Source organism: Sitophilus oryzae, unplaced genomic scaffold, assembly GCF_002938485.1.
Source record: "Sitophilus oryzae breed Bouriz unplaced genomic scaffold, Soryzae_2.0 scaffold_1499_pilon_pilon, whole genome shotgun sequence".
NCBI classification, from domain to species: Eukaryota; Metazoa; Arthropoda; class Insecta; order Coleoptera; family Curculionidae; genus Sitophilus; species Sitophilus oryzae.
In genome coordinates, this window is record NW_022146168.1 from 5511488 (window position 1) to 5538985 (window position 27498).

At 32.1% G+C, this 27498-nt stretch overlaps 2 long non-coding RNA genes across 9 annotated transcripts; one reads left to right on the forward strand and one right to left on the reverse strand.

The window, feature by feature from the left end:
* The first annotated feature begins 17566 nt into the window (after window positions 1-17566).
* On the forward strand, window positions 17567-23599 carry LOC115877912. 7 transcript variants are annotated; one of them, XR_004049436.1, is made up of 9 exons: window positions 17567-18154; window positions 19289-19490; window positions 19561-19638; window positions 19700-19812; window positions 20998-21081; window positions 21897-22093; window positions 22628-23033; window positions 23098-23227; window positions 23307-23599. It is a non-coding gene; the product is annotated as an uncharacterized LOC115877912 (long non-coding RNA). The 7 variants fall into 7 exon arrangements; XR_004049433.1 differs by having other exon boundaries at window positions 17567-18887; window positions 22628-23227; XR_004049432.1 differs by having other exon boundaries at window positions 21897-22121; window positions 22628-23227.
* A 285-nt stretch (window positions 23600-23884) lies between these two features.
* LOC115877913 lies at window positions 23885-25218 on the reverse strand. Of its 2 annotated transcripts, none has more exons than XR_004049438.1 (3): window positions 24476-25218; window positions 24220-24416; window positions 23885-24037 (listed from the first exon to the last, which is right to left on the reverse strand). It is a non-coding gene; the product is annotated as an uncharacterized LOC115877913 (long non-coding RNA). The 2 variants fall into 2 exon arrangements; XR_004049437.1 differs by having other exon boundaries at window positions 24227-24416; window positions 24476-25213.
* Between the last annotated feature and the right edge of the window lie 2280 nt (window positions 25219-27498).

Consider the following 27498-nt stretch of genomic DNA (forward strand, 5'->3'; position numbering starts at 1 on the left):
ATCAGCTTCTTCACGTTTGGCGAGCGGAAGTCTTCTCGGATTTTGTTTGATTGGTCGTGCATCTCCGGTATCAATTTTGTGTTGTACTAAATTGGTACGACCTCTCTGTCCTGCTTCTCCTTTATCAAACACATCTTGATACTTGATTATCAGGTTTCTCAATTTTCTTCTATTTTCGGGAGATAATCCTTTAACGTTTACTAACTCCTTCACCATTTTGTCCGGAATTTTTGAAGTCGAAACTTTGGAGGCTTCCACGCTTCGAACGACTGAGGAGACCGAACAACAGTACCCTAAGAGGGTTCCCTTCTTCAAGGATACAGAATAATAATTCGTGTTCATTACTCTCACCGGTACAGTTTTCTTCGCTCGTAGCAGGGCTTTTCCAACAGCGATCCCTCGTCCTATTTCGCTGTCATGGTTCCTTGGCTCCAACAGAATAATACTCCCATTATTCATTTTACCTTCTAGGCAACCATCCAAAAATATCTCACAGCGCTCAGGGATCGAAACATCTTCTGCTACCACCACGCGAAGCGTCTCCTCACATTTTCGATGCAGAACCACTTCTTCTTCATTTATTTTCAAAATTCCTTGTTTGAGGTTTAGCTCAAAACCTCTAGTGGTCATGATGTCCATTCCGAGAATAAGTTCATCTTCGATATCTGCTACTAACACTGGATGTTCAAAACTGGTGCTCCCAATAACAAAATTAAGGTTTACTTCTCCATGGACAGCAGCGGAGCCCCCCGTGGCAGTACGTAGTCGCCATTGTGTTGTTTTAAACTTCTTCGATGTTTTAAGAATGTCCGGTCTGATGATAGTTTTCGTCACACCTGTATCCAACAGCATGGTCCGGAACTCTCCATCAACAAAACCATCCACAAAAATGCTGTTGAATTTGTGTTGTAGCGAGGCGACTTGAGCAGTTTTCGTTGGGGCATGTTGGGTACAGGTCGACGTGTGCTCCTTCATTTCGACCCTTAGTAGTTTTCCGACCTCGACGAAGCCGGTTCTTCGTTCTTCTCCTTACAACGGCTTCGCACGTGTCCCACCTGTCCGCAGTTCCAGCAACGAATCGGTCCCTTCTGCCCATGTACTGGTCCATTACCTTCCGAACAATCCCTTCCACGGATTCGTCGGAACATTCGTCGATGGCCCGTACTCTTCCTAAAGACCTAGAACTTTGTTTCGCGGCCTCAAATTGTAGGGCACGTGCTAAAGCATCCACCAAGTGCGTTGGGTGGGCTAGGAGAAGTGCTTGTCTTGTCTCGTTATCACGTAAGCCGTCGGAGAATGCCTGTACTGCCAACCGCTCCATAACATTCTCTGCCGTAGCAGGGTACGCAAGACGAACGAGGCGGGCTACGTCGGCTTCAAACTCCTGCAGAGACTCATTTGACTTTTTGAATGCGATTTTTAGCTGGGAATGATAGACATGTTCCAAATGAGCTTGGCCGTACCTCATTTCTAAATGTCGTACCAATTGCTGATAATCTCCCTGTTCTGATGGTGACAATGTCTGCAGGATATCAGTCGCATCTCCTCGCAGTGCGACAGTCAAAGCGGTAGCCTTTTCAGCGATTGTCCATCCGCTCGCTCGCAGCGGCCTCAAACTGGCAAAAATAATTGGCCCAAGCGGTTTTTCCGTCAAACTGTGGAGGCTTAATAACTGACTTTGAGATATACTTATTTTCGACTAGTTTCGGTGCCTCCGATGTTTCTTGACATTTTGGTGAATTGGCCTTTTCTATTTCTTGTTTTAAAATTTCGATTTTTTATTTACATCGTCCCTCAATTTGTGTTATTTTGTTTTGTAGCCCGTAGAATTCTCTATAATCTTTTCTTCTAATTCCCTGGAATTTTCTGTTATCTTTTCTTCTAAATTAAGTATTTTATTATTAAAGCTGGCCTGTATGTCTTTAGAATTTTCTGCGATCTTATCTTCTAAAATATTAATTTTATCACTGATTTTCTCTTCTAAATTAACTTCCAAGTCAATTATTTTACTATTCAAATTGTTCAAGTTGTCGTCTAATTTTGAGAATTCTCTGTCATTTTATCATTCAAATTCTCTTCCAAGTTAATCATTTTACTATTCAAATTGTTCAAGTTGTCGTCTAATTTGTGTAGGCACGAGTCAAGGTCACCTTCCAACTCAAAGCAAAATGTGTCAGGATCCTCACCTTCCTCCACCAAAACGTCTCTCAGTCTAGCTTGCAAAATGCTTTTCTTTCCATCTGTTTCGCACTCTCTCTTCCAATATGCATTTCAGTTCGGACACTTTCAAGTCTTTCAACAATTTTTTCAGAGCCATGGTCAGTCTTTTTTATTCTTCTAGTCTATCACACACCCCACACCTGACACCAATTGTTACGTTTTTTCTCGTCGGTTCCGTGTGGTAGAAAGTCACAATTTATTTAAACACTATTTATTTAACACTAATTTACAAAAACAATAACGATAAAAGACTTATAGAACTATTTACAAACGATTTATAACTAAGAATTTATTTTGAATTTTTGCGCGTCAACTGCACTGGTATATTTATAACTGCCCTCTCTAGGCCACTGCCGCCGGCTTTTATACCTACAGCAAAAGAAATCTAGAATAGTCCAAAGATCGTTAGGTGCGTAGAGAAGGTTTTCGAATGTTCTCGTATGTACTAGTCCATTCCAGTGGGACTCGATTCTTCTCGAACGAATGAATCATTGCGGTGTCTATGCGATGTTAAGGTCATCCGAGGGCGGGCCATATTGTGAGGTTAGGTCGAGTCCACACCGGCCCGCAACAATAAGATGGCTTTTCACATAAGAATAACGATTAAAAAATTAATAAGCGTTTTTTACTTTATTTTATTAAATAAAATATAAAATTTTAGGTGTATTAGTAAATGCAGTTTCAATATCTTGTTCCAAACCTTGTTCGTCTCCGGCGAATGAGATTCCCTCTATTAGCAATAACAAAATAAAATAGTTAATTTAACCTAATAACACAATATTTTACCAAAAACCAATATTTGTAGAGTTCACATATTTTTGATAAAAACTTTATTATTATATATATGAATTTTACAACTACAATAAAAAACAGTGAATAAAATTTAAAATGTGCCTTATAATTTTTATTAGTTTACAATTGTTCATTAATGAGGGAATAAGAAGTAAGAAAATTCAACATTTATTTACCTTAACTTTCATTTTAGGGATGTTTCAAACACAGTAAATCAGAACTGAAAACATAAGATGTATATTATACCGTATGATCGAATAAAAAGGACGTCAGCGATGGCTATGAAATGAAGATCGCTGTTATTTTATATGTAAATTTATATAGGAAATGCCATCTATCGTCATTTCCAAGCCAACTGGACGCCGATTTTATTCGATCATACGGTATGTGTATACCTAAACAAGATTATTTGATATTATAATACACAGTCATCAGAAAAGTCTATCGATAATTTTACAAAATCATAAATAAAATAAAATGGTGATTGTTTAGTAAACGGTTCTTAGTTTAAAAAAGTATTTAGTTTTTTTCTCTTGTTTGCAAAGGAAAATTCATGTTGTTTATAAATAATAAAAAGTGCATGTGCAAAGAATTTCAATACAATAAAATGTAAGAAAGTCATAAAATTCATGTAATAAGAACATTAATTATATGTATGTTAAAAGATGTCCATTTACATTATAGCAACCAAAATTTAAAACAAAAGCCGTATAAAATTGTAACGGCAACAAAAAAAGTAAGGCCGCAAAATTCCATTTTTGGTATACCCCAATAAAATTTTCACAATAGGTAGGTTTGTCAAACCCAAGTAGGTACCTAGATTAGATTTATTCTTATAAGAAAGTTTATTTTAAAATTTAATTTTTAACATTCAATACCCTTTCTTAAAAGGGAAACAGAAATTGTTATTAACTAATTGGTAATTAGTATGTACCATGTACCTTTTTCCTACAAATAATTTAATTAATAAATATATAATTTAAAAAACATAATAAATATATGATTTAAAAAATAAACCCAAAAATACAATTTAGAGATTTGCTATTTTTTATGTCTAGGTATGCCTCTGATCTACATAGAATAGGATATAGTAATATACCTAACCCTACTTATTTGTATTTGCCGGTAAAAAGTTAAATTTGGATTTCAATGATACACTCTCTTGTACACAATACATGAATGCACCATATTTTCAAATTAATGTCCACAGAAGTCCACAAAATAACGCAAAAATACTATAATACTGCAAATAAAGAAAATGGAGCTTGATCGGCGGCATAGCAACATCGCAAAAGGAGAATCTAGGATTTTCCATTCATTCTCGAAATACGTTGTACTACGCCGGCATATTTCTAAAACTGACGTTGCCAAACTGCTTTTTATTATTAAAAGAAACACGACCATGATATTTTTATTCCATAATAAAATTTAAAATAGTAAAGCAGTTATGCATTAAATGAAAAATTGACGTTAGCAAATTAATTTAGTTGATATATTACAAAAATATAACGAAATTATTTATTACTTAATAATTGGTTGTGGTATTTAATCGAATACTAATACCAATATACAGGTAAATCTGGCAAATATTTTCGGTGTAAGAGAGATGGGAAAATAAGGATAGAATAATGGCTGATGAAGGAGAAAGGTAAACAATAATTGTATCTCTTGAGTTTAAATATCTTTGGTGAAGCTCCATAAATCCTCAATTTTGATAGAATTTGGCCGGAATGTTCTTATAATTTCTCGCAGACAGCAATTTATGAAAACTTGGAGTTTGTTAATTAATGGCGATGTAATTTTCCAGATCTCTGCATCATACAGCAATACTGACTTGATATTTCAATTGAAAATGTTACTTTTAGTAAGTTGAGAGTATTGTCTTAGATCTCCAAATATTGTTAAGCATTCCAAATGTTATTCTGGCCTTGTTTTTTGAGCCATCCTGTAGAAGTTAAACTATTTTCCTGAAATACATCTTAATATAAAATATACTTTAGGGTGGCTCTTATGCAAAATTCCTAAGTGTTTTATTATAGGACCTACAGATGCCCGACGAATTGATGCGCGGGCCCGTTTGAAAAACTTTGAACCATGGCAACCCCTATCTGCGGCAACTTTTTGATAGGCACCCTTATAACATCATGCATATAATAATACAAATATATTTAATTTGACATATAAATGATCAAAAAATTCTATGAACTTAATATAGTTGCGGCAACTTTTTGATTGGCACCCCATCGAAAGTGCATTCTCCGACGAGTGTAATAATCCTGCACTTGAATCCTGTACTATCACGGGTTAACACATTTATAACAAAAGTTTGATATAACTATCAAAAACACTGTAAATGTGTAAATTGGAGAATAAAATGGAAACGGAACTCCCACATAGGAGTTTTATTTCAATATATTATAAGATAACGACTACTCTTTTGATGCCAACGCTGTAATCCGCACGTTAAAATTCATAATTCTATCAATTAAAAAAGACTCAGACAAAATAATTGTTAATTAAATTCAGAGCCCAAAAGCAGAAAAATACAACCTAAAAGTATTTATTTTTAATGCCTTTGAACGGACGAGATTTGCGCATTAATGCAGACGATCCAATTAAAATTGACTCAAAGAAAACAAAGCCTCGCCGTGCAAAAAAAGATACAAAACTTTTCAAACGGGACGCGAATTAGTTGGAGTTTAACTGACGCCGCGCTTATAGAGCGAAAGAGCGCGCTCATTTTCGCGAATTAATTTTGCAATTTAGACGAAACAGTTTAGTTGTGAGCCGTTTTTTTTAAATATACAGGGTCTGCGTCTCATTTTCTATCTGCTATACCTCTAGAAATAGTTAAATTGATGATCTGCGGTGCGATTCTGTAAGCTATCCAAAGAAATGTCTTGCTAGTGACTCACACTTATTTGGCTCTCTTCGCGAAAATATTTAGTCCATCATACCACAGTCGTCTTATAGGTGCCAAAAATCTAGTTTATTTGTTTTGATATTAAAATTCTTGGTTATGGTCTGAATCATAGTCATAAGATTCATTCAGAACATCGTAATTAGTGGAATAAATTAGTGGTTTTATTTACACTTCATACTTTTTAGTTTACGATTATTGACAATGTCTAAAAACGTAATTAAAATTAATAGTACATACATACATACCGTAGGCTTTATGACGAAAAGGCGTATCTAGATTTTTGCTACTTTTCAGGAGAGCAATTTAAAGAAAATCACTTACTTTATTCGGCCAATAAATGTAAATTCTTTAATTTTTTAATAGTTGTTTTTGTATTAACATTTAAAAGGCGACATTGAGGTAACGTTCTGTAAAAATAAATTGAGCGTAAATTCTAATTAATAATTTATTTTTAGTTGTTTAATAGAGATAGGCCTTGTTAATATAATACATTTATTTCTGACCGAATAGTATACATACGCCTATGTAAAATAAACCTAAAAATAATGGTAAAGTGTTAATAATGAAAAAAATAATAAAATATTCACTTTAGATACACACAAGAAAAAATCTAGAAATCATCAAAAAATCAGGAACGATTTTTTAAACACTTTTATTGGTATTGGATTAAATCAACTGAAAACAAAGACAATGTTCATTCTAGAAGCAAAGTAAATAGTAAATTAAAATACTCTTATTAATATTGATTTTATATAAAAATACATTTTTTTAATTAATATATTTTTAGTAATTACAAAAGTTTACAAATTCGGGTCAACTTTTGGACCCGAGCAGATGAGAACGATTCTTAGCGTTATTTGATGGCCCTGAACTCGGATCTTCAATCCGTTTGTCAAAATTGGCTCTAGTTTTTGAGTTCGCGCATGGCAGTAGCACTGCGTTCTTATAACGGCCCGGGTAGTTGACGCACGGTCAGTTGACGACGTTGCATTAAACATCATTTGGATTTGTATTGTGATTATGCTGCGGAACGTGTAAAAATGCAGAGAGAACGTTGCAAAGTCGATTCAAAGCCTCAATCGCGAAGGACCGGCTTTCCAGTACTTAACCCAGTTGTTTCCAAAACTCTCATACGCAAAAATCAAAGAAGGAATATTTGTCGGACCTGATATTCGAAAACTAATGGCTGACGCAACGTTTACAAAATGTTTAACGCTTGATGAGGCAGCAGTATGGGCATCGTTTCAAAGTGTTGTTCACAACTTTCTCGGTAATCATAAATCACCGGATGACAAGCAAGTAATCGACAATTTGTTGCAAAATTACCACAAGATTGGAGCTTGAATATCTCTCAAGATACACTTTCTGCATTCACATCTTGATTTTTTTCCACAAAACTGGGCGACACGAGCGACGAGCAAGGAGAGCGGCTACACCAAGATATAGCGAAAATCGAAAGGTGATACCAAGGATTTTCGGACGAAGGCATCATGAGCGATTACTGTTAGACCCTAATCCGTGAAACAGATCCCAAGCAGTATAAAAGACTCAGTTCAACCTCTGTTCATTTCTGATTTATATTGTTTAATTCAATAAATGACCGTTAAAGGCCAAAAATAGTCAAATAATGAATTTATTGAATATTTCGAAAACTAGAATCAACCTTAAAAAATAGACTGCTGATTTGGATTCAGCTCCAAAAATTATCTTAGAAATTGCTTTTAGTTGCTCAGGTCCAAAACCGTGTATACTTTATTACGTGTTATTATTAGTGTGTTATTATTTAGTTAATTGAGTTGAATGACAGGTTTATCACCAGTGCAAAAGGGTTGTAGATTTTTATATTTTCGGAATACTATAAGTTTTGGCCCTGAGTTTAGTTCAAAATGTGATGCTAAAATAATTAGCTATTGCTTTAGGGTTACTGTTCTATAACTTTCACGAATTATCGGTAACAGCTGCTTGGGCATAAATAATTCGCCTGTTTTTTTAATGCATGAACAATACAACGGATTTAGTAAAATTGCCCGAAAACAATTTGATCCAAAAGAAAATTAACCAAAAAGATAGTTGCCCGAAAAGAAAAATCATTGAATTACAATTGACAGAAATAAAAATTACCCAAAATGTCGATTTTTGGTATAGTGCACACGGTCCATTTAATAAAAACCAAAATAAACAAAAACAAAACATGTTTTTTCATCCGTGCTTTTTTGATACAAATAAACAGTGGAGTAACAGTTTCTGTTTTCCCTGTTCACTGTTAACAAATTCGACTTCCCTTCTACGTGTTTATTCCGGATGATGATAGGTACAATAAATAAAATTTTCCAGAAATTGGCAGGGATGAAAATGACGATGGCCTGACAATGATAATCTTTCTGGTTCGGTAAAATGTTCTTAGGGAAATTATGATTTCGGGAAATTTTCCATTGGGGCAATCTTCGTTTCGGTGATTTGCTTTCGGTCAATTTTCCTTAGGCCATTTTTTCTCGTACACTTTTTTGGATCTAACTCATTCTGATCATGGTTTTTGGCAAAAAATCAGACTCAAAATCACACCGTAAAAGAGAGCTGCTGCTATGATGAAGTTTTATTTTGTCCCAAGCAACCATCAGAGAATAATTAGGCAGAATGTGTCATTTTCTCTCGCACGAGGAGGACCTATCTCAAATGTCATCTTTTTTGTAGTATAACAATTGGTATAATAATTGATATAACAAAGCGCCCTATCTCAACATACGTCTCTTTGTTAAAACAAAGAATTCTAGTATTTGAGATGGGGAAAGTTTTTAAACGAATATAAAATGAAAATGGTATAATATTGAGATACGCAAATTCGCTATGTTCTAAATGGCCCAATGGAAATGTCATGACGTTGACATCTCAAAATCGCCAAAAATCGAGATACGCCTTTTTGTCATAAAGGCGACGATACATACAGTTAATTAATAGGATATTAATAGAATATCCTAGCAACAGCTTTCAGTAGTCAGTTGTATCCATACAGAAACCCTAATATTTAGCTTATAAAACAATACAATTTTTGACGGATATAGCTTATAAAACAATACAATTTTTGTCTTGACGGATGATAATCAAAGGCCAAAAATAGTGGAAAAGTTAAAAGTTTGTTAACTTTTTCCACTAATTGAAAATTCCTACCACTATTTTTGACGTTCTGAATGCTTATATTCAAATTACAGGAACAAACTTCTACGCTAATTGAAACCACTAATTGATAATGAAGCTATAGATTTGTAAATAAAATTTAGAATGTAGTGACAAAATATAGAGCGGTGACGATATATTTAATAAAATTCAACAATATACTCATCAAAGTTTTGCATAAAAAATACCGTATGACCGAAAAAAGTCGTCCAGTTGGCTTACATAGTCGTAAGCTGACTTACAAAAAATGTTTCTTGTTACATCACGCTATGTAGGCGTATAAAATTTTCTATGCGCTAATAGATAATAAATTGGCGAAAATATGCAATTTTTTGTTACTATTGCAAATGATATTTGATAATAATCTTCATAAATTTTTAATTAATTAACGTTCGGATTTATTTGTGATTGATGCCCTCTAACGGACAAATTGAGTTCAACAAACTTATTTTTATTCCAAAAATACGTAGCAGTTTTCTGTCCATGGAATATTTGGACACCCTGTATATTACATTAACCACACTGGTTCTTTATTATGCAGTAAGTTATGATATGTCTATCCAACGCAAAGATCCAACGAGACAGGGAAGTGTTGGACGGTCAAAATCCAAAAACGTATAGAAAATAGAATTTATATGTTCATTAAACTAATAGGCACTACTGTCACTGTTGTTCACTAAAAAGAATATTTTCTATTAAAAAAAAAGAGTGTATGACCTATGTGAAGTGCACTGCAGAAAGTGAAATTTCTTACTAACAGCTAATAAATTGAAGGATTTGAAGAACATGCTTGAAAAAGTGACATATAAAGCTGTTTTAGTATAAATGTTATTTTTAATTTGTTTCTGTAATCTGTACATTTCCTGTTTCCTCAATAGCCTCCAAATTTTGTGGAATACCACCTAAAATATACACTTTTATGCAAATGCCTAATAATGTTAACGCTTAAATTTATTTAAGAAGAGAAGAGACATTTTGAACCTAACCAACAATTCGTATTTATAGTGATTTGCGGTAATTTTGATAAATTATACGAATATTCCCGTTGATTTGAAATAACTATGACAATGTCTTCCCATAAAAATGCGAGTTGCTTAACTCTAATAATTCTAATTCTTAGCTAGCAAACCAGCTAGATGCTTTACCTAGACCGTTATTCAGAAGCTATCAAACCTATCGATAAAAATATGCATGAAAATCTACTTCCTAGCACACAACTAGAGGATATTGATACACAGGTACAGTATCAAGTTTATTATAATGATTTTCTTATGGCGCATTCTCACGACTCGTGTACTTGATAAACATTTGTACTTGGTATACAGGGTATACACGGTGCGTCGGGCATCTATACAGAATGTCTTCTCCATAATTGGACGTCCGGACTTTTTCCTCGGAATTCTTAGAATTAATCTACGCCAATTACCGCCGAAGAACCGATATATCTCGCTGGAAAGAAAGTCTTTAGGTCCGGGAGCGCCATTTCCGGACTCCGGACTGATCGTCAAGAAGTTATTTATTATAGGAACTACGCCGCATTCTCGCCAGACCCTGCATGCCAATAAAAAATACTTGCCAAATACACGAGTCGTGAGAATGCGCCTTACCGAAATTTAATAAACCTAAACACCAAAAAATTTTTTTGGTGTTTGCGCAATCCTTACCACTTTTTTACTCGCTGGCTCGTGCGTTAAGGCCTTGAATTTTTTACTCCCATCGCGCGTAAAGAAGTTTCACTTAAAAAAATATAGAAAAAATGTTTTTTTTTTTTCATAACAGATTGCTCGGCAAATTTCAGTAAGAGATGTGTGGATACAGAGGATCCTGTATAAACATATTTTCAGTTCATAAAACAAAAGTTGCCGGCCGCGGCCTACGCGTTCCAGCTACAGTTTAATTACCGAAAATTAATTATACTCCAAGGTGAAACATCAGCGCGAAAGTTTTTGTTAATGGCGCCGGCGAGCTGCAACATCTGTTCGCAACATAATTAGTTGTTTCTGTCTAGGGCCCGTTCTTCCATCTCGCTGCCATTTTGACCACTTTTTTCCGATCTATACATGTTCACTAAAAAGTAAGCAAAAAATTCACAGATTTTGCAACATGCGCAACCATCATAGGCGTATTGAAAATACCAGACACAAGTCGGCGGTTGTCGACAATCACCTGTTTTTTACATTTTATATTAACTTGTAAATAAAAGAACTAAACCTTGTTCGTTGGAAAGCAATTTGACATTCGTGACGTCAGCACTCCGGCAGTCTAACGTAAACGTATCATTGATCACTATTCACAAATATATTCCAGATACGTATAGTGAACAAGTTTAACGTTCGCAACGTTAAATAATTTTGATATTTGATTCTAATCGGCGTGATGGTTTTTTGTAAAAGTGAAGAATTTAGTGAGGAAAATATTAATGATGGATACGAACGTGTGCGGATTCTTGATTGGTCACGATCACGGTAACGACACTATGACGGGCTCGTATACCCACGTAGGAGCCCAAAATATGCAAAAAGGGGGTCAGTTTAGCTTAAGCTTAGATTAGGTCTATATTTTTTATTAATGTAAAACCAACTAAAACCTAATTCTAATCTAAGCTAAACTCACTTCTTCTTTTGCATATTTCGGGCTATTACCTGGGTATTCCTAGGTTTAACCAATATTCGAACTTAGGTGTAAATTTAAATTTATGGATGGCCCATAAATTTATATTCGCCGTACAAAAAAAATATACTTTTCACCAATTTTCACAATAAAAGTTAAAAGTTATAAATCATAATATTTTTTTATAGAAATGAGGGAATAAGGGTGAACGGGGTGCCGCGCCGGTAGTTGGAATGTAAGTGTTAATTTATACCCGAATGGAGTTGCCTCACAGTATAGGCATATTTTGAACCCCTACCGTGCATAGTTACTGTAGAAAAATAAATTAAAATATAGTTGGCTCCAACGATAATTTAGTTTGCAGCTTCTTTTCATCATACCTAATAAAAAACCGTCACAAACACTACTCATAGTATGTACCTATGTATTTTTAAACATCATTATGAAATTAAAAATACATAGGTGGCCCATAAAATGAGTAGCGGTATTTTTTTTTCGTTTCATCATAACGGATTTTGTTGTGCTGAAAATAAGCAGCAAAATATATTAGCTATTGCAACAACTATACCTAGTTTACATTCAGTATGTCCAATTAATATAGAACATTATAACATGCAGGGGCGCAACTAGACATATACTTTTAGGGGGGCTGAAGTCTTTTGGGGGGGCTTAGGTCACTATAAGATAAGATTCATGTGAGGTTAAAACCAATTTTATACGACACGAACTGGTCACCTGGGGGGGCTAAGCCCCCCCGGCCCCCTCTTAGTTGCGCCTCTGATAACATGATTATAACTATGCATACTTTTAAAAATTTGCTACCAATATATTTTGATAGTTGAGTTTTTGAAATTATTTGTTAGCTTCTTAAACAAAACAGACCCATAATAATTCAAATCTTTATCATTCAAGACTTCTAAGAATTATGAAGTAATCTCACGTCAAATTTTTTTAAAATTATTGCATGCCTTAAATATTTGCAAAGTTAACAAAAATATTTCTTTGCATACCTTGCAATTAATATATTTAATCCAATTTATCAGTTCTGCATCATATCCGAAATTTAGATTGTGTGTGACACAATGAAGAGTTAAAGTGCAACGTGAACGACCAGAAAAATATCAAGTAAAAAAGATTGTTGAGTTTTAATTACTAGTTCCTTCCCCTCATATTGGCTTCCTTCTTGCCTAAAATCTATATTGTCTTTCCTAACATTTTAAATATAAATGATTGAAACTCATACAAGTTTACCATAATTTAAACTTAAGATAGTCCATAATTATATTAAAATATAACACTTACGAAGTTAATAAATATTAACTATTTCTACTTATTTTTAATCATTTAATAATTCTGATAAAACCACGCTTGATTTTTTTATTTTAGAAATCATACGGGCTATAATAATTAATATGACTATGTTAACAATACTTAAATTAAAATTTATTTGAAGGAATGCTACTGTATTACAATAATTGTAAAACACGTATAACTAGGAATAATATAATAATTATTTAAAACTGCTCATCGCGTTATCGATGTCGGCGTCTTGTCACTTTTATTTAGTCCTGTCACTATTATTTTATTAGCCGTTTAGGTATAGTTTGATTTCAGATAATGCAGATTTTAATGTGCCATTTGTGGTTTTTTTATTGGATTTTTTTTTGCATATTTGGTATATTCTATGAAGTGATTTTAAGTGCTCCTGGCCATTTTTCAGTTATTAAAGTGCCTATTTAGATACATTTAAAATGAATTAATTAGTGTATAGTATTTGTATTATGAGTTTGTTTATTTTTTATGAAATGTATTTTTTCCCATTAAAATAAACATAGCTTACTAGATCACTAGCTAGCCATTTTCAAATACAGGGTTTTAATTAAGTATCTGGCCAAACTTCACGAGGTGATTCTTTGAGTGTTTTAAGGTAAAAAGTTCATTTAAACATGTGTCCGGAAATGTATAATTTTAAAGATACAGGGTGTCAAGGTGTTTTCTAATAGACCTTTTTTATTAATATCCCAAAGATCCGTTGACCGATTTTGTTAAAATTTCACCATGTTGTGAACTTTGATAAGTTAGCACTAATTAAATGATAATTATTATTTACAACGATATTCAAAGGATAAAATTTATCCCAATAAATATTTGGCAACGCCTTGGATTCATGTGTTTTTACGCCTGTTGGCGATGGAAACCATGCAAGCTTTTTCTTTGGCCTAAGTTGTTAATTAAAAAAATAATAATCATAAAAAATATAGGTCCTAATAGCCTAAATTTTAGCAAAATGTATCAGCAGATCCGATGAGATCCGAGTTATTATGTTTTGGAATTTAATGATTTAATTAATTGTTCCCTTTAATGCATTTACCTATCCTACGCGCCAAGAAAAAATATTGCATTAGTCTAAATTTATTATTTATGTGATTCCACTCTCTCACGTATAATTTGTCCCTTGCTTCTCATACGGAAAGAGTTAGATTAAAATAGCCAAACTGTACCTAACAACCCATATGCCTTGACGCATATTCTTTTTTATAACAATATGGGCTTTCTTTATCCGCCGATTCAGACAAACATCCATATCCATAAAATAGTTGGCCCACAGACACACACACACTGATAAATTAATAAGACCTCATTTCGGCCCTCAAACGTCCTTCGATGATCAACGCCGGCTAAACTATCGACTTACATGTTGACAAGTTGATTAGGCAGGTTATTGAACTCGTGTGGCATCGAGCATGTCGTTTTTTCAAAGATGGGTCCCATATAAACGCGGCCAGAAGTATTTTCAATACTAAAATTTTAAAACTATAGTTCTTTTCAAACGTCACAAAAGTATTCATTTTTGCGACGTGAATAACAATAGAAAAAAGTCTTTTTAACGCCTAGGCAGAAAATTAAAGCACATTTACGCCTAAGCACACAAGTACGAAAATATATTATTAAACTGACATTAAGTGTCAAATTCAATGAGCGTAACCCTAGTTTCTTGATATATAATTACTTACAAAGTATTGCTTTTAAATATTTTTATATTATTTGGTAGGTTTTAAAATTGTTTAAAAAAGTATTTATAGCGTTTGAAAAAAAAATAGCATGTTCTATTCGGAGTAAAAATGATTTTTTGTGTCAAACGTACAGCCTAAACAAGTATCACTTTTACTTCTAATAAAACAATATACTATTTTTTCGATTAGTTTTTCAATTTGTAACTCTGAATAGAATGACATACCAAATGTCAACTTTTGATATTTTCGCTTAAAAAAATCGTATTTTAAATTTCATTCTAAAGTGCCATGGCGGTGTTAAAAACACTAACTTTTAATCAAAAAGCCTTGGGGAAATATATTTGATCGTCTAATGTTTTTCGTGTCTTTTACTGGCCGGTTAAAAGATGCCCAAATCGTATTTTTAATCATATTTCATTTTTTTCAAATGAAACAGGTGTGGCTCATTAGCATAAATATGTCCTTTCTTCTGTTTTTTTAATTACAGTACTATAAAAACTGGAAGAATGCTTAAATTGTTAAGTTTTCCCTATTTTGCAAAAACTTCAGAACAAAATCCAAACAATAAAGTAAAGTTATGTTCTCATATTTGACAGAATAACAAATAAATTATGGAAACTTTTCAGACACAAAACGGGTATGAAACCTTTGAAAATGTGAGTCAATCTGTTTCTTAAAAGTTTCGAAAAATTTGTAACACTAACATCTTTATTGTTAACGTTTGTATCGAAAGTGTGTCGAATCAATTCCAGAAATTTTGTGTCTTGACACAAAATCACCATCATTATTACGAAACTGTTTCGCATGTTTCCCAGCAGAGATTTTAATTCGATTTTGTGTCTAAAAATGCTATTTGGGTATAAGCTCAGTAGTTTTAGAATGTGGTGAACGTTGTGTTAAAGTTAAATAAAATAAAGACAATGGAAGTTCGAAATTCTCTTAGTATCAACCCTGAATATTGTTTCTTTTCATTTCAGGATAGTGTAATATGAAACTTTCAAGTCTATTTTAAGCATTGCGAACTTTCCGTAACCGCTTTGGAGGCGCTCACTCCTCACAACAACGCCGCATACTTTAAACTAACCACGGACCCGCCTGGCAAATTCCCCCGATCATAAACTATTCTAATGTGATTATTATGGATCGGGATGGAGTAGGCACCTAAGGCCTACAGCCCTCCGTATGTCGCTCAAACTTTTCGGATTATCTGGAATAAATTGCCGTGACGGAGGCGTTTAGGGTTCCTGGCGGAAAACCAGAGATGCCAAGCGCTGGAAATTCCAGCCATTATACCTGTAACCTAGACTAGGTCAGGTTTTAATTATTGTGAGGGATGAATTTGGAAAATTCCGTTATTGCCGGTTGGATGACGGACGGCTGGGGGTGGCTTGTTAATATGAATGATTATGTAAGACGGTGGTAGATTATTAAACAGATTAATTTTATATTGGCGTGAATACAGAATTTGTCTAACCTAAAGCGGCTTGTAGATTGTAAATTGCATGATTTGGTTTGTGCTCTATTGTGTCCTCCTTGCTTGAGTTATAATTCATCATACAGTCTAAGAGCTTTGACAAAAGTCAGGATCTGAGACGGTTTTACAGGGTTTTTACAAGTTCTCCATCTCCGATATCAGTCATACCAAAGTTTATGACACAAACGGTTGTCATCTCGGTGCACCCAGTGATGAGGTATTGTGATATTTCACTATTTTCCCTTCAGAATCTGCATTCATATTTCTTTCTTAGCTTCAATCTACTGAGATGTTCATTGAGGAGACAGTGTCCTGTTAAAACCCCGTGACAATCTCAAGATTGCTTTTTCCTAAATCCAGGAAAATCTCTGATTTTTATCGGTAAACTCCACAACAATTAATTTTAGTTCGTTCTAAAATACTATTTTTATTTAAAATTAGCAAAAATTACAAAATAAAATACGAAAAACATATGTATTTATAGAATTTTACGTTTATGTTGTATCTATCTTCCTACTACATTGTCAAAGAGATTCCAGTTCAAATAAATTATATTAACCATGTCACAGTGAAGGTTATTTAAATATCGTTTGAACTTAAAAATATTCTTCCCGAGTAAATAAGAGCTTTAAAAAATGGAATAGATTAATTTTAAAACCTGCGTTTTCTCTGCGCAGCAGATAAGCGTCCCCGGATTTAATGATCGATCAGTCCGGAGTCCGGAAATGGCGCTCCCGGACCTAAAGACTGTCTTTCTAACGAGATATATCGGTTCTTCGGCGGTAATTGGCGTAGCTTAATTCCAAGAATTCGGAAGAAAAAGTCCGGACGTCCAATTATGGAGAAGAAATTTAGAGGAAACGTGTCTCTGGAAAAGAATGTCAACTTCGGTTGCTGTTTTTTATTTTTCCTCGGATCGTGGTAAAAAAGGAATATTTTTGGATGGAAATTAAGATGGGTCGTAATATTGGAAAAGTTTTTAAAGAATGTATTCATTATTATTTATGTGTTATTAAAAATGAAGTAGGATTGTAAGAAATGGAGTTTTAGTTTTTGTATAGAAACAGATTGAATTTCTAAATTAATATAATATTCTGTAGGCAAAAATACTCTTTTTCTCCATTTATACTCTATAACAATTTATTTATTATTTAATTTTTTTATTTTTTTTATTCTTCCTCGAATCGTGGTAAAAAAGAAACATTTTTGGTTGGAAATTAAGTTGGATCGTAATAGTGAAAAAGTTTATGAATAATGTTTTATTAAAATTGAAGCGGGATTGTAAGAAAAGAAGTTTTAGTTTCGTATAGAAACAGATTGAATTTTTAAATTAATATAATATTCTGTAGGCAAAAATACTGTTTTTCTCAAAGACATCTAAATAAAAGGAGACGAAACAATTTACATTTTACCGCGATCACGAACCGTGTTGCACAAAAATCGATGATGCCAATTTTAAGTGACCGGTGGTAGATTTCGGCTGATTACGGTTTGAGTTCTAAATGCTATTGTCATTACAAGGTCATTAGACTAAATATTTGTGTAGATATATAATTTTAATTATAATACATTAATTATACTAGGATTATACCTTTGAAATTATTATTAGTTTTCTAATTAAATTATATTAAAATTACGATTAAAATATATTAGGGAAATTACTAAGACAATCCGGCATCGCTACGGATTAATTTTTACTACGAATTGTCGGAATCTGTAGAAATTACGCTGACATTTGACGTATTCATTCAACTTTTGTCCAACGGAGCATTGTTGCGAGTTTTCTGCGACCGTTGGAAGTGTTTGTGGATTTCGGACAACTTTCGAATAATTATTAGTGTTTATTGCAAAGAAAACTATTTAAAGTAGTTTTTTAACTATCTACAATGGTTCACCAGTGCATAGTTTGTTAAAGGTGGACTATTCTAACTCCTGATTGATATTTGGACGGTAAGTGTTATTACATTTTTTTACCTTTAGCAATGCCTTTACAGTAGCGTATCTAAGTACTTTTAGTTATAAGTAGATTATTACAAAAATACGTATATTTTCTTATTTGCTGTCGTTTTTGATTGTGAAATTAGACTTATCCTCAGTTAGACCTCAGGCAAAACCTTGGCAAAACCGATCTACGTTTTAAGTCAATTATTTTAAGTATTTGTCCATTTCGCTGTTACAGTTGGTGGTAAAAAATGCTCAGAGGTAATACTGGCTGTTCTCAACTTAACATTTAAAAACCTTTTTTATATTATATCTAAGTACCAACTAACATTCGAAACCGCTATAAATATCTTAAAAATTGTGTATGTTATGGCTAATATCTGCTGAATAAAACAGCTGTTGCTGTTATAGGTAGTTAATACCTGAAATTTGAACACGATTTGAACATCAGAATTATTCAGTTATATTCTATATTAACTATGTACCTATATGTATGCTAAATTAGTATGACAAAGTTAGCTAATGTTCAATTAAAGACATTTAATTTTTATAATTACTTCAGACTTTGGCTAGATAATTTCCATATTTCTCTCCCAATGTTGAAAGAAAACTATTTTTGCAATCTAAATATTAATATTATTGAACTCTAGTTAACATTAGCAGGTTTTAGATATTAACCGTAACACATGATTGATCTATTATTTATTTATTATAAAAAATTCTATAAGTAATTACATAATAGGTAAGGTTTAGATATAGGTATTCAAAATTCAAATTAAAAAAGTTAATAAAATAAATAAAATTATAATGATGCTTCAGTACTTAAAAAATATGCACTGTTTTGAATGATAATGATAAGCCTTACTTATGATAATTCTTTACTCTTTCATTTATGATATTTTTTTTAGTTTTGGAACCCTTTACACTTTTACCCACACTTACCTATACACCCACACACACACAATTCACAGTACATATCTGGTGTTTTAAATAGAGGAAAATAAACCTTGGAAAATTTTTTTCCTTCAGGTTAATTTTTCCTTTTTTTTACCGCATATTTTTATTATTTTACATATATTATTAAATAGATTTATAATACTTAATATGTATGTGTTGCATATGTAACCAATAGTACTTTTGTAGCGTTCCTATAAATACTGAGCTTAGACAATGATCGATTTCACTCTTGAATTTGAAAAATCAAACTAACGTGTGTCCAAATTTGTTCTGATGATTTTGATAAGAGCAATATTATGATCGCCGAATTAACTAATCGAAGGCAAATAAGACCAAATTCTGAGCCTCAAATAGATAGTACCATTTTTGCTGGGGCTTTATCATACAGGTAAAAAGCAGTCAAACACATTTTAACAGTTAATAAATAAGTATTGTACTAATATTAGTATTTACTCTAGGTTTTCTTCTACTTTGTACCGCCACCCAAAAAATGTTTTAGGTAAATGAACCTCCAGACCAGCTGAGGGACTAGAGAAGTAAGAACATGATACATTTTATACATGTATTTTAATATTGATAATTAATTAAAATTCACAGGATTTTGCCTAAAATCATACAAGATAAACTAGCCCTTCTCAAGAAGCCCTTCCCTCAAAACAACAGAAACGGCATTGGAAAAAGAAGTTGGAATTAACCAGTATGTGCTCTTTGTAAGTGTATTCTGGATGTTTGACTGTGACAAGGCTTAAAAGCTCTTGTATTTTTAACAGAATGGGAATATAGCTGTATTCATAACAAAGTAATATATATATAATAATATAATAATAATATAAAATGCTAATGGTTATCTGTGTCGTCTCTACTGAAGTAACGACTTGCTCTAGAAAGTTGCTTTTTTTTACTAAAAGATAGCTAATTGGCTCTTCTAAAAACTGTCATCGCCGGATTTTTTGTTTTTCATTTAATTAAAAAAAAAATATTTTTTTTCCTGATTTCGTGGCGGATGCGCCAGGCTTCAACTAGTATGTAATATATTTTAAATGAAATACTCTCATTATAACTATTATTGTCAAATAGTGTACTGTGCCTTATTGAATACAGGTGTACACCCTCTTGCGAAGTATTTACTTTTTAACATACAGGGTGTCACAATAGTAAGTTTAATTTTGACATATCCAGGTATTTCTTTAAAAAAATAGAGACGCGAAATTTCGTAGACACAATTTTTGCGGTAAAAAATCTAAATACATTCTTAATCATACTTTTGACGTAACTATAGTAGACGGGATACTTTGACACATTGAGCTTTTTCAAAATAATATTTTTTCTGCTTTTGTTTGCCGTCTTAATTATTTAAAAATTGACATCTCTATCTTTCTTGCAGAAAAGGGGACACTTTGTTTATGTCATTAACAGTAATAGATTTCAAGGAAGCTGTTATAATATTTAATAGAACAATATAACGTAATATAACATTACTAATATCACTTTGTATCTTATTAATTAAGCACTTTATGGGTTTACTTCCCTATCTTAATTTTTATAAAAATACGAGACTTGTTGCTTCTCATTATCAAGCTTTATTGGTCGAATATCCAGAAACCCTGTATAATTAACATAGCTATCTTTTTATTTTATATGTTTCGTCAAGGATATGTTATTTGGAATTATCTTCCACATTATAAGATCATAAACTACATAATTTTTGCCATAGTGTTGGTTTTTGTTTACATATATTTTCTATGAGTGAGCTTTTGTTTTGCACTAGAAAACATTTTCGCTTAATGATAAATTTAATACTATAGAAGGAAATTATTAGTATTTAGGAAAAAATTAAAAACGAAAATAGGTTTTATTGAAAAATTAATTATTAATGTTTTTTTGTTTGTTTACAGCATAGTAAGACAATCCTCATCTTCTGATCTCTCAATAGTTGGATATTTATTATCTCAAGAAAGTCGTCAAAGTATCAGAAAAAGGTAAAAATTACCTCTACATTATATACAAGGTGGTGCCTCTCCTACGACGCGGAGGCTCCAAAGAGAACGGTGGTTTTTATCGTTAATGTAATTTTGGGAGCATATGTAGGATAATGGAAAGCATTTTATAGAAATATCAAGAGTTCTGCGGGGTGTCCCCAAAAAAAGTTATGCATCAAAGTTTTTTTTTGTAATGGAACACCTATATATTAATTGATTTTCGGATTCTAGGAAAGAAATAAAGGTGAGTTTCATTAAAGAAGCATATGTCTAAAATGTAAGGCTTGTCATATTTCACATTTGGTGAAAATAATGAATAAACTTTAAATTTCAATAACAGCTACCTAGATGGAAATTTACTCATTGTATATTTAACCAAATTAAAATTTGACCTTAAGCATTCTATTAATTGATGAATGCACACTGCAATTAAAAGATCGGAATAGTATTCTGGGTGTTCAAATAAAAGGGAACTTGCTGTGTTCATTTCAAATAAAAGGGAATAAAATTACATTTTAGTCCAATAATGAAATTCACCTTTATTTTTCTCATAGAATCCGAAAATCAAATAATATATAAGGTGTCCCATTCCAAAAAACAAAACTTTGTTGTGTAACTTTTTTGGCGACACCCTGTAGAACTCCATATTTTAAAAAAACACATATTTTATCACATTTATATGTTTAAATGCTCTAAATTAACCTACATATACTCCCAAAATTTAATTTCAATACAAACTCTTTCTCCTTGGTAGCATTTAAGAGGCGCCACCCTGTATCTTAAGTAAAATTGTGCATAAGTTATTTTAATTTCAGAAAGAAGTATGTTAATGAGGCATTATAATGATATTATGTAGAAATTTAAGTCTTGTAAAAATTTGGAAACAAAGAAAATGAAAAATACATACTTTACAAATAGGTCTTAGACGATTGAAAAATAAAATAATATCAATGCATCAGTTAATTGATTACTTAAAAGAAAAATCTTTGATAAGTGAATCAACTGAATTGAGGTAACTGACCATTCAGGTATAAATATAGGTATGCAGGGTGACATTTTAAAAATATAATGGATATAAGTCAAAGGTTATATGTGAGGATCCAAAAAAATATAAAAATCAAGTAAAAATCGCTAAAAGCAATTTCTAATAATTGAAGCTGTATCTCTTACTGTTTCTGAGATCCCAGTGCTTGTAATTATTATCTTGGACACACTATTTTATGTATATATTTGAGTGGCGGGCGGAGGGGAACTATAATAATGTAAAGTTATCAGCCATTTAATAATTTAGTCCTACAGCCATTATGTCAAAATCTGTCCCTAAGATTCATTAACAAGTTTTAAATTTAGTTCTGGTCTAATTTTGTGAATGATACACTAATCCATATGACAGTGGCATAAATACGATTAATGGAAGGTTCTAATTTCCATGACAAGGCCAGGTCTAAATTTTAAAGCCCTTTAGTGAATTTGGATGTGTCTAAAAAATACTAATAATAATATTATAGAGATATAACATTAATAGAGATAATATATGTTTTTTTAGGCTTCCTTAGCTGAACCAGTACAAAGTATTTTTGAAAGAATGTTAAAAGGACCTGCCACACAAAAATCCAATCTTCTGCTACTATCTTTTGCTTTAACATTGTCATTTTATTCGCCGAAAACATAGAATTTTATAAGGGATACATAAACTGGCCCAGAGTTTTCTTAGGAGGCCTCTAAATTCCATTTAGTTTTCAACAATATTTTTGATATTTTTAACTCTCAGAATGGATTTACATAATATTCATATAAAAAAATTATCAAAAATATAAGAACAACATACTTTTTAATAATTTTGAAATAATTAAGTTGTATATTATTGGACTTACTTTAAAAGAAAGGTCAACTATAGTCACCAAGAAAAACGGGATTTTTGGGCTTTCTAATTTGTATGGAAAGCTTACAACGTATGTATAAATACTATGTAAAAGAAAATCAATTATTAAAATATATTTTGACTAACTGGTGGAGGTCCACGTATACAAAAAGCAAAAACGGAAGATAATAATATATTCAATCAATATAAAAATGAGAAGAGCATTGTGGGATTAAAGAACATGATGGTGATAGATTGTCTAAAACTAATAGGAGTACTGGTATTGTAAGTACTAACCTTTCATTGTGTTTTTGAATTTTTTATTACTTTTAAGAGAATTCAATATATTTAGATATTTTTTCAGTCTCAAAACAAAACTGATGGTTACAAAGAAACAGAAGAAAAGGGAAGATATTAATTTACTAGACAAAAGGCTGTTCTTTTGTAATATGGAGATGGGCAAAATTCAAAGTAGTAGTATTCAAAACAGAGAAGAACATAAGCTAAAGAAAAAAAAGGGTTGTTAGACATTGAAATAAAAAAAGAACAGTAAAGTTCTCAAAGAGAACTTATTTAATAATTATAGTTAGTGTTTATATTGTAATGTAAAAAATGTAATGTATGTTATTTCTGAATAAAAGACATTTAATAATGATATTTTATAGAAATTAATACTCAAGAGATTTAATAACAACATAAAAACATGTTTAGAATAAGTTAAAAAAAAATATTGCCCTAATCTTTCAAAATAATTTATTATTTCTCTTCTTATTAATTTGGTCCATATTTATTTCATCTAACGGCGGCAGCTCTTGTTCAGACATCATTCTGGCTGTATTGTGTAGCACATTGAAACAACAAAATCTAAAAATTTAAGTACATACATTAAATTTTTTAAATTTTGTTCTATAATTAAACAGATAATATTTTTCTTAACTCATTGTTGTGCAACAATAACTGACATTGTGTTTTGTAATTTTGGTCTTATACCATAAAACACATATTGGAAAGTGGCGTTTCCATATAACGATAATTCTGAAACATTTCTTCAGCTCTATTTCTGCATATATCCCCTCAATGCATATGCAATCTCACCTTATAACAGATAATAAAATAATTTAATAGAGTATATGAACCCTTTGAATATTTTCACATTTAATTTTAAAAAATTTCTTTCAATTCATCTTATTCGTAAAATATTTAAAATTGAATACCTACTCAAATATTTAAGGAATATATTTTATATAAATGATCTAACAGTAAGTAAATATACGGACCACTAACCAAGCAGGATTTAATTTGAAAAGTCACCAGTCTCCAAGCGGGTCCTTAATTTCCAAAAATGGTGGCTTCATGCACAGACCCATGCCAACAAGCAATCAAGTCTATAGTTTTAAGACTAGCATTTCCAGTAATTTAAATGTTGGGGAAAATAATGCTTTTCTATTTCTAAATACCTCTCCATCAATACCCCCTGTAAAGTATAAGAAACCTTGTGCTGATAAATATTGAAGAAAATATATAGGTACTTACCAGGTGAATGTTTTCTTACATTGTGTTCCATCAACTATCCCTATAATCCCAGGAAACCCAAATATATATATTTGATATTCTAGATTTTGTTCAATTAAACCGAGGATATATATTACAGTGTCGTTTAAAAGTCTCTGTCCTAAAAACTTAAGGAGGTTCATTTCTTGGCAATATGATTTTTCCTTACATCCACTCTTGAGGAAATCCATTTTCAATGAATATACCTACTGATCGACGTCTAGGATATCAAAAGTAATCATCGAACTTACGTAGAGGTATCATAATACACTTTTTAGCTTTCTCAAAGGAATAACAATAATTCTTCCTCGTAAAACAATTTTTTTATGTCTAAGATAGGTTAAGTGGCCACTAGCCTGGAAATTTGACCGCTTAATTTAAATATAAATTCAAGTTAGATTAAAGCATAGTGCAAGAAAATAAGCTAAACATAATGTTAAGTTTTACTTAAAAAACTTGGTGCAAACGCCCCTACATTGTATATTATCGATATTACTACGTATATTACAAATTAAAATTTAAATTAAAATACACAAAATAACTATTTTAAAATTTTTGATGAAAAAACACCACACCACCGTCACGCCACTGATGGAGTGAAATGACAGAAAGACAGACGAAACTCAACCGTGTTGTCATATTTATGTACCCATCTCTTTTTAACTCTCATAAAAGTGCCAAACCATGTATGATTCTAAAAAATTGAGTTTTATGAATGGAGTGTTCTGTCTACCTATATTTAGATGTCTTTGGTTTTTCTCCATTTATACTCAAGTCTGTATTTTTATACTCAATAACAATTAATTTTAATTCTTTCTAAAACATTATTTTTATTCAAAATTAACAAAAATTACAAAATAAAATACGAAAAACACATGTGTTTCTAGAATTTTACTTTTATTTTGTATCTGTCTTCCTATTACATTGTTAAACAGATTCCAATTCAAATAAATTATACAAACAATGTCACAATTAAGGTTATTTAAATATCGCTTGAACTTGATATAATATTTCTCAGTAAATAAAAGCTTTAAAAAATGGAGTAGATTAATTTTAAAACCTGCGTTTTCTCTGCGCACCAGATAAGCGTCCCCGGATTTAATGAACGATCAGTCCGGAGTCCGGAAATGGCGCTCCCGGACCTAAAGACTGTCTTTCTAACGAGATATATCGGTTCTTCGGCGGCAATATTTTCCTACTACATTGTTAAAGAGATTCTAGTTTGAATAAATTATATAAACCATGTCACAGTGAAGGTTATTTAAATGTCGTTTGAACTTAAAAATATTCTTCCCGAGTAAATAAGAGCTTTATAAAAAATGGAGTAGATTAATTTTAAAACGTGCGTTTTCTCTGCGCACAAGATAAGCGTCTCCGGATTTAATGAACGATCAGTCCGGAGTCCGGAAATGGCGCTCCCGGACCTAAACACTGTCTTTCCAACGAGATATATCGGTTCTTCGGCGGTAATTGGCGTAGATTAATTCCAAGAATTCGGAGGAAAAAGTCCGGTCGTCCAATTATGGAGAAGAAATTTAGGGGAAACGTGTCCCTGGAAAAGAATGTCAGACGGCCGTTTTTTATTCTTCCTCGAATTGTGGTAAAAAAGGAACATTTTTGGTTGAAAATTAAGTTGGATCGTAACATTGGAAAAGTTTTTAAAGAATGTTTTATTAAAAATGAAGTAGGATTGTAAGAAATGGAGTTTTAGTTTTTGTATAGAAACAGATTGAATTTCTAAATTAATATAATATTCTGTAGGCAAAAATACTCTTTTTCTCCATTTATACTCTATAACAATTTATTTCGGTTCTTTCTAAAAAACACTATTTTTATTCAAAATTAGCAAAAATTACAAAATAAAATACGAAAAACACATGTGTTTATAGAATTTTACATTTATTTTGTATCTATTTTCCTTTAGAAGAAATTTAGGGGAAACGTGTCCCTGGAAAAGAATGTCAGACGGCCGTTTTTTATTCTTTCTCGAATCGTGGTAAAAAAGGAATATTTTTGGTTGGAAATTAAGTTGGATCGTAATATTGAAAAAGTTTTTGAATAATGTTTTATTAAAAATGAAGTGGGATTGTAAGAAATGAAGTTTCATTGATTACTCACAACAACGCCGCATAGTTTAAACTAACCACGGACCCGCCTGGCAAATTCCCCCGATAATAAACTATTCTAATGTGATTATTATGGATCGGGATGGAGTAGGCACCTAAGACCTACCGCCCTCCGTATGTCGCTCAAACTTTTCGTATTATCTGGTATAAATTGCCGTGACGGAGGCGTTTGGGGTTCCTGGCGGAAAACCAGAGATGCCTCGCGCTGGGAATTCCAGTCCTTATACCTGTAAGCTAGACTAGGTCAGGTTTTAATTATTGTGAGGGAGGAATTTGGAAAATTCCATTATTGCCGGTTGGATGATGGACGGCTGGGGGTGGCTTGTTAATATGAATGATTATGTAAGACGGTGGTAGATTATTAAACAGATTAATTTTATATTGCCGTTAATACAGAATTTGTCTAACCAGAAATCTGTTTTGATATGTTGACGATACCTTCATAAATTGGGATGAAACAATCGCCCCATTTCCTAAAATAATTCAATTAGCACTTCTTAATACCGGGTGAGTCTCAAAAGTGGCTCACCTCCAACTTTTTTATTTTTTCAAATAAAGAAACAGCGGTCAAATTTGACAGCTGTCGTTTTTTTTTAAGTTCTCCTTTTTTAATGAAAATCGATATACTTATTAGGATGCCCATAGGAAGTTATTTAAGAAAATGAATTGAGTTTAAGTGTGTGGCACTGAGAAACCAGCATAACTAAAAAGTAAAAAATAAATTTAAGAAAAAAAAAATAAAAAAAGATACATTAAAAAGAAAAAAATAAACTTTTTCTTTAAAACTTTTATTATGAACTTATAACGTCATTACAGAATTTTATATTATATAAAAGCTTTTCGCGAGATTTGAGTGTACAGTTGCACTCATAAAAATCT